Here is an 8,474-nt window from a genome sequence, read left to right as displayed (position 1 = left end):
AAGATTTATTATATAGATATAGCAAATTGAGACATTTGCTATACCATTAATATTTGAGATATTAGAGGAATGGGAGACACAGGTCAGAGGAAACAAAGAAAGAACCCAGAAACAGACCAACACAAATATACCCAACTGAATTTTGACAAAGGTGTAAAAATTTCAATAGAAGAATACCTGTTTAAAAAATGGTGCTTGAACAATGGAACATCCACAGGCAAAAAAAATAAAAAAAACTTCAACCTGAACCTCATATCAGATGCAAAAACTAACTAAAAATGAAACATGGACTTAGGTATAAAACTATAAAACTTTCAGTAGGAAAACTTTTAGTAGGAAAACATGAAAATCTTTGGGACCTCGATCTTGCTGAAAAGATCTAAGACTAGACACCAAAAACCATAACATACATCACAACAAACTGTGGAAAATTCTTAAAGAGATGGGAATAGCAAATCACCTTGCCTGTCTCCTGAGAAACCTGTATGCAGGTCAAGAAGCAACAGTTAGAACTGGACATGGAAAAATAGACTTGAGTACATCAAGGCTGTATCCTGTCATCCTGCTTATTTAACTTATATGCAGAGTGTATCATGCAAAATGCCAGGCTGGACAAAGCACAAGCTTGAATCAAGATTGCCAGGAGAAACATCAATAACCTCAGATATGCAGATGATACCACTTTAATGGCACAAAGCAAAGAGGAACTAAAGAGCCTCCTGGTGAAGGTCACAGAGGAGAGTGAAAAAGCTGGCTTAAAAGTCAATATTCAAAAAACTAAGATCATGGCATCTGGTCCCATCACTTCATGGCAAACAGATAGGGAAAAAATGGAAACAGTAGCAGATTTTATTTTCTTGGGCTCCAAAATCACTGCCAATGGTGACTGCAGCCATGAAATTAAAAGATGTCTGGTCCTCAGAAGAAAAGCTATGACAAACCTAGACAGTGTTCTAAAAAGCAGAGACATCACTCTGCCGACAAATGTCCGAATAGCAAAGCTATAGCTTTTCCAGTAGTCATGTATGGATTTGAGAGTTGGACCATAAAGAAGGCTGAGCACTGAAGAATTGATGCTTTTGAACTGTAGTGCTGGAGAAGACTCTTGAGAGTTCCCTGGAGATCAAACCAGTTAATCCTAAAGGAATTCAACCCTGAATATTCCATTGGAAGGACTGAGGTTAAAGCTGAAGCTACAACACTGGCCACCTGATGCAAAGAGCTGACTCATTGGAAAAGAATCCTGATGCTGGGAAAGATTGAGGGCAGGAGGAGAAGGGGGAAACAGAGGATAAGATGGTTGGATGCATCACTGACTCAACAGACATGAGTTTGAACAAACTCTGCGAGACAGTGAAGTACAGGGAAGCCTGGCATGCTGCAGTCCATGGGGTCACAAAGAGCTGGACATGACTGAGTGACTGAACAACAAAGGAAAAACATTATTAATTGGATTTCACCAAAATTAAGAATTCTTGTGCTGTAATACAGCCTGTTAAGAGGATGAAAAGACAAGCAACAGATTTGGAGAAAATATCTGCAAACCTCATATCCAAAAAATAATTGGTATCTAGAATATATAACAAATTCTCACAACTCAACAGTAAAAAACAAATGATAATGAGCAAAATACATGAACAGAATCTCACCAAAGAAGACATACGGATGGCAAAGAAGCACATGAAAAGATGTTCAACATCATTACCTAATTAGATTAATGCAAATAAAAACCACAATAAGCTACGATTATGTACTCAGTAGAATGGGTAAAATATAAAATAGTAATACCAAATGGTGGCAAAGCTGTGGAAAATATGATCTTCTATACAATACTTCTAGGAATATAAAATAGTAAGGCTCTAGGAAACATCCTAGCAGTTTCTTATAAAACTAAACATGCATTTACCATATGACCCCACAAGTAAACTCTTGAGCATCTATCCCAGAGAAATGAGAAGAAGCTGTGGTGCATATACACAATGCAATATCACTCAGCTATAAAAAAGAATGCACTTGCGTCTGTTCTAATGAGGTGGATGAACTTAGAACCTATTATGCAAAGTGAAGTAAGTAAGGAGGAGAAAGACAAATATCATGTATTAATACATATATATGAAATCTAGAAATATGGTATGGATAAACCTATCTACAGGGCAGCAATGGAGATGCAGACATAGAGAATAAACTTTTGGACACAGTGAGGGAGAGAGAAGGGGAATGATTTGAGAAAGTAGCATTGAAACATATATATTACCACATGTAAAGTAGATAGCCAGTGGGATTTTGCTGTATGATGCAGGGAGCTCAAATCAGGTGCTCTGTGACAACCTAAAGGGGTGGGGTGGGGAGGGAGGTGGGAGAGAGGTTAAAGAGGGAGGAGACATACACATAGCTATGGCTGATTCATGTTGATGTATGGCAGAAACCATCAAAATATTGTAATTACCCTCCAATTAAAAATAAAAGATCAAAAAATCCTGTATATGAATAATCGGAGCAGCTTTATTCATAATAGCAAAAGCAGGAAACAATCAAAATGCCCTTCAATTAGCGACTGGATAAATAAACTCTGGTACATCCATCCAGTGGAATACTACTCAGCAATAAAAAGGGACAAACTATTAATATAGCGACTAGGATGGACCTCCCAGGGCATTTCACTTAGTGAAAAAAGTCAATCCCCAAAGGTTACATATTATAGGATTCAATTTATATAAATGCCAAACTATAGAGACTGAAAAGAGATTAATTGTTGCCAGGCTATAAGGATGGAGCTGCGGGCTGAGAATATAAAGGGGTAGCACAAGGGAACACTTTTGAGATAACTGAAAGTGTTAGTCACTCAGTCCTATTTGACCCTTTGAGACCCCCATGGACTGTAGCCTGCCAGGTTCCTCTGCCATGAAATTCTCCACGCTGAAGTGGGTCGTCATTCCCTTCTCCAGGGGATCTTCCTGATCCAGAGATCTTACTCGGGTCTCCTACATTGCAGGCAAATTCTTTACCATCTGAGCCACCAGAGGAATAACTGAGATAACTGAACAGTTTTATATATTGACTGTGGTGGTGGTTATACAAATCTATACATGGGGTAAAACTATATAGAGCTACATGCACGCACAAAAATGAAAGTACATAAAAAGTGATGACAACTGAATAAGGTCTATAATCTAATTAACAATACTGTACCAATATCAATTTCCTGGACTTGACATTTTACAGTTACATAAGATACCATCATTCGGGAAACCTGATGACAAGCACATGGACCTCTAAGCACTGCTTTTGCAACTTCCTGTGAGGCCATAATTATTTAAAAACAAAATGGTTTTTTTTTAAAAGTTGTGTGATTTCCAGAGTTTCAGAAAGTAGCCTTGGTAACTTTAATCACTAGAATCATTCCGTGCTAGTTCCTTTTCATACATAGCTGGAATAGTTTAAAACTTCCTCTTCCTTCTGGCAAGTTTTGCAAACCTGTTCAAAGGAAGTACACGAGTGCTTCTTTTTAAAAATTCTGATTATTATAATATAGTTTAAAATGTGAGCACAGTAAAAAGAGATCACTACTATTTTCTTGGATCCTAAAGACTTTCACTTATATAGGTTACAAATCTACTAATATTTACTATATTCAAAATAAAAACTGAAAATATCTATTAATATATAGATTAATATATAATTTATATATTTATAAATATATTTATTTATACATCTTTATTAATATATTAATAAATATAATACATTTATTAATTTATTAATATACAAAATATTTATTAATTCATTAAAATAACAATAAATCCACTACATGTTAACATAAACAACATATTTTATTAAAATAACTATTTTCCAAAGTACAAAAATAATTTAGAAATGTTTTCTATTTTGAAAAGCTCTGTAATGTTTGCCTTAATATAAGACAGCTAGACTCTCTTACTTGCTTCATCACTGTGGTATGGTTGTGCTTATTTTGGTTGACATATATGAAGAAAATGTAACCTTATGGAGATATATAGTGGGAAAAAGGAGGAGTTCCCAGGCACTTTGAACGGATTTCAGGTGTCAGGTGTCTCCAGGGTCCTCAGACCACACTTGGAGAATCACTGTGCTGGAGATACATACTGAAATATTTACAAAGGAAATGTTAGGATGTCTGAAATTTGCATTAAAATACTTCAACACACACACACATCAATTCTCATTATATGAGGTAGTTATGTCCAATAAAATTACCTTGAGCAGTGAACTAGCAAATACTGAGCCACTGCTCCTAGTGAACATATAGGGTGACGTTCCTGCAAACCCCTGGTCACATTCTCATCAACCAATCAATATATAATCTTTTTTTGCCACTTTATTTATTTAAACTGAAGGATAATTGCTTTACAGAGTTTTGTGGTTTACTGTCAATCATGAATAAGAATTAGCCATAGGTACACTTGTGTTTCTGTTTATAAAGACATCTCATTTTATAATTCTTAAAATAATGAATTATATATGCACTATTCCTTTATCATCAGAGAAGGCAATGGCACCCCACTCCAGTACTCTTGCCTGGAAAATCTCATGGATGGCGGAGCCTGGTAGGCTGCAGTCCATGGGGTTGCTAAGAGTCGGACACAACTGGAGTGACTAAGGAGCAGCAGTAGCAGCAACATTCCTTTATCATACTGAGAAGAGTCTAACATTTTCCTGATCTCAGTAACAAGATCTTAAATTTCTTTGGCTCTCAGCCTCAAAACAATGTTGTTTATTATGCTTTGTAAAGTTTGGTTGCCATCTTACGAATCCACAAATTTAGCTAGCTATGAAACTTTTCCATAGTTTCATTGCACACAACAGATAGTATTTTAGTGATTTCTGGATGGTGTTACATATAGGTCAGCAAATTTCCTCTTCCCTTTTCTGGATGTACCTTATTGTTAAATCAAGAAACTGAACTCACAACCAACATCACCGTAACTCATGCCTGAAGGAAGCTTATCTAATACATGCATTTTTCTCTGTAAACCACATCACAGTCTTATTATGTCAGCTTCTAAACTCTGTTCACTCCCTTACCTTCATTGAGGGATATGGCATCCCAACTAATGTCTTCTTTTCCACCCTCAAGTTTTCCCATTACCTAAAGTAATTTCAAGTTCCATGTTTTCACTCATGCAGTACTCTGGCCTTTCATTCTCTTGATTTTCTTGTCTGTCTCCAATGACTTTCTTCCATGTTCATACCCTGAACTTTGTGATCACCTATAATTCTTTATCCTTGAAACAGTTTAGTCTACTTCTGTCTCTCCAGCTCATTCTCTCTCTTATTCACACTGCACTAATTCTTCAACCTTATCAAGACCTCCTTGATCCCTTCATTTTTCTCCCAGTATGGCTTATCATTTCCTTATTTTTTACTTTATGTCTTATAATCAATCATTTTAACCTCTCTGACCAATACTCTCACCAAACCTGCACCTAAGACATCAGCTCTGAATCCATGCAAGGATAGTCTTTTCTCTTTATGCCATGACTTTAAGAATTGAGAGAAAATATCAGGCTTCCCAGGTGGCTCAGTGATAAAGACTGTGCCTGCCAACACAGGAGACACAGGAGATTCAGGTTCAATTCCTGGGTAGGGAAGATCCCTTGGAGGAGAGCATGGCAATCCACTCCAGTATTCTTGCCTGGAAAATCCAATGGACAAAGGAGCCTAGCGGGCTGCAGTGTGTGTATCCTTAAAGAAAATATCATAGGTATAATGATCAGCACTCTCTCATTTTTGAGCTTTTCAATCCAATAATGCATGGAAATCCACCAGGCACAATCCACAAAATTTTAGTCAGTTCCTGCTCTCACTTCTCAAGACAGCTCTTCTAAATCTTCATTACCATCCTCAAGCCCAATACCTATTTCTGCTCACAACATTCTCAGTAGAAAGAAAAAACTCTTAGTTAACAGGAAAAATAGAGCTAAGGATGGAAATTCTAGTCACTTCCTGGTCCAGGTTAAGTGAATAAGCCAAAGAAAGTGCCACAGTCATCAATGCTTGGGAGATCCATTACTGTCTAACTAACATTCATATATTCTCTCAATTCCAGTAATAGGAAAGCCTGACATTTTTAAACATCCAGAAGAGGGCAGACATCTCTTATTTTAGAGACTAAAATACCCTTATGCCATCAGCTCCTCTACTTGAGTTTTGGATCTCATCCCTGCCCTTCTCAAAATCTCACACATCAATCATCTCCCCTCTCTTCTGTATCTTCAACTTTCTCCATCTCCTAGCTCCCTCCACCAAAACATGCAAGCATTCTCAAATCTCTACTACCTAAAAAAAAAATCTGCCCACAATCTTATGAGACCTTCTAGCTGCCATCTGATCTTTCCATTTCCAAGCTTACTGGAAGTATAACATGCATTTACAATCTCTATTATTTCAATGCCCAAGTGAAGTGAAGTGAAAGTCGCTCAGTCATGTCTGACTCTTTGAGACCCCATGGACTGTACAGTCCATGGAATTCTTCAGGCCAGAATACTGGAGTGGGTAGCCATTTCCTTCTCCAGGGAATCTTCCCAACCCAGGGATAGAACCCAGATCTCCCCCATTGCAGGTGGATTTACCAGCTGAGCCACAAGGGAAGCCCAAGAATACAGGAGTGGGTAGCCCATCCCTCCTCCAGTGGATCTTCCTGACCCAGGAATCGAACCAGGATCACCTGCATTGCAGGCAGATTCTTTACCAACTGAGCTATCAGGGATTCAATGTCCAATGTTCCAGTTATACACTGCTGTTTAATAAGCCACCCCCAAACACAGGAATGAAAACAATAAGCATTCTATTACTATCATGACTGGGTGGATGAGAAATTTGAGCAAGTCTTACTGGACAATTTTCCCACTCCATATGGCATCTCTGGAGTCACCTAGTGATGTCCAGCTGGTGGCTAAGTTGATCTGGTGGAGCCAGGATGGTTTCCTTTATGGCTGGTGCCTTGGTAGAGATTTCTGGAACACTGGGTGCAGCTAAGTTTCATGCTTTGTCCATGTTGTCGCACAATCTCTCCATATGGTCTCTCTAACAAGTGATGAAACTTCTTAAATGATTGCGCATAGCCCTAAAAGACCAAAGTGAAAGTGGCAAGGTTTCTTATGACCCAACATTGTAAGTCAAGCAGCATCACTTCTTGCATTCTATCAGTTAAACTTATATACAGAGCTCACCAGATTCAAGACCAGGTGACTACACAGGGGTATGATTACTGAGAGGAACTGTTAACAGGGAACATGGGATAAAGTCTACCACACACTCACACTCCTCAAACTGCAATGTAGCAATGCCCCATGCTACTGAAACTGCGATCCCTGAGGTGAAGACCTCTTAGTTGTTAAATCCAATGCCTGCTTTTCAGTACCTGCTTTGCTTGCTTTTTCTGCTGAACTGGAATCTAGTGACCAATAACTCATTCACGAAATTCTCCTCCCCTGTTTTTTGTATACCACGTCTCCTTGTGTGCCTTGAATTTTTCTGGCTGTTTCTTAGTCTCCTAAAGTGACTCATTTCTTATGGTTTTCCTTTAACTATTGGGCCTTGTTATCAATTGTTTTCTTACTCTATTATCTGGTTATATCATCTACACCCATAGATTCATCTATCACTTAGCCACCAGAGATTCTGCATTATACATCTCCATCCCAGCTCTCTCTCCACTAATCCAGACTCATATGTACTCAGACTGGATGTCCCACAGGTTCCTCAAACTTGGCCATGCACTCACAGGGCAGTTTCCCAACGGTTCAAACTAAAAGAACAGAATAGAAATTTTGCTGCTACTTACTGCAGGGGAAATTGAGTATAGAATCTAAGTTCTGTCACATTAACTACCTGCTAAACAAAAAAATCAATACTCTTCCGAGGGACACAATGGAATCCAGATTTTCTACAACATGTCCTCCAAGAAATTCAAATGACTGAGCATATGGAAACAGATAAATGTGACCCATACTGAAGAAAAAAAGGTAATCAATGAAAACCAGCCCCTAGAGATCTAGATGTTAGAATTAAGACAGAGGAGTTTTTAAGCAGAGATTACACATATGTCCAAGGACAAACAGATTCAAGGGATTAGATCTGATAGAGTACCTGAAGAACTATGGATGGAGGTTTGTAACACTGTGTAGGAGATGGTGATCAAAACCATCCCCAAGAAAAAGAAATGCAAAAAGGCTAAATGGTTGTCAGAGGAGGCCTTTCAAATAGCTGAAAAAAGAAGTGAAAGGCAAAGACAAAAAGAAAAGATATACGCATCTGAATGCAGAATTCCAGAGAATAGCAAGGAGAGATAAGAAAGCCTTCTTAAATGAACAATGCAAAGAAGTAGAGGAAAACAATAGAATGGGAAAGACTAGAGATCTGTTCAAGAAAATTAGAGATACTAAAGGAACATTCATGCAAAGATGGGCACAATAAAGGACAGAAACCATATGGACCTA

The 8,474-nt window shown here is 38.0% G+C and overlaps 1 non-coding gene across 2 annotated transcripts in view; it reads right to left on the bottom strand.

Moving 5' to 3' along the window:
• Nucleotides 1–1,029: 1,029 nt before the first annotated feature.
• LOC129564497 (uncharacterized) overlaps nt 1,030–8,474 on the bottom strand; it is a 35,625-nt gene continuing 28,180 nt past the window's right edge. The window contains exons 2-3 of one of the 2 annotated variants that reach the window (XR_008687495.2): nt 3,935–7,099; nt 1,030–3,474 (exon numbers count right to left, since the gene is read on the bottom strand). This is a non-coding gene — a transcript (uncharacterized LOC129564497). Of the gene's footprint in view, nt 3,475–3,803; nt 7,100–8,474 lie in introns of those variants that run through there. The other variant, XR_016036897.1, reaches the window with a different exon arrangement.

Source organism: Moschus berezovskii, chromosome X (assembly GCF_049115385.1).
Source record: "Moschus berezovskii isolate FMDL1 chromosome X, NW_MosBer_1.0, whole genome shotgun sequence".
Taxonomy (NCBI): Eukaryota; Metazoa; Chordata; class Mammalia; order Artiodactyla; family Moschidae; genus Moschus; species Moschus berezovskii.
The sequence above is the reverse complement of the archived record's forward strand: the minus strand, read 5'-3'. Positions and strand labels throughout refer to the sequence as shown.